The following is a 209-nucleotide window of genomic DNA, read 5'->3' as shown; positions in this document are numbered from 1 at the left end:
CTCAGCCAGAAATGAGAAATAAAACAATACAAATACAGCCTCATCTGAATGAGTCCAAGGAAAATTAATCTATCGGCGTAAGTTACTTTCATTTGAACAGCAAACTGTCGATACAGCACACTCTGTAGAAATGCAAAATGTGTCAATATCCACTTTTCTTCAAAAAAAAGAATTTATCTTTCTATCACACCAAGCATGGTAACGGACTG

This window comes from Zonotrichia leucophrys, chromosome Z, assembly GCF_028769735.1.
Source record: "Zonotrichia leucophrys gambelii isolate GWCS_2022_RI chromosome Z, RI_Zleu_2.0, whole genome shotgun sequence".
Classification (NCBI taxonomy): Eukaryota; Metazoa; Chordata; class Aves; order Passeriformes; family Passerellidae; genus Zonotrichia; species Zonotrichia leucophrys.
Note: the sequence above shows the minus strand (reverse complement) of the source record.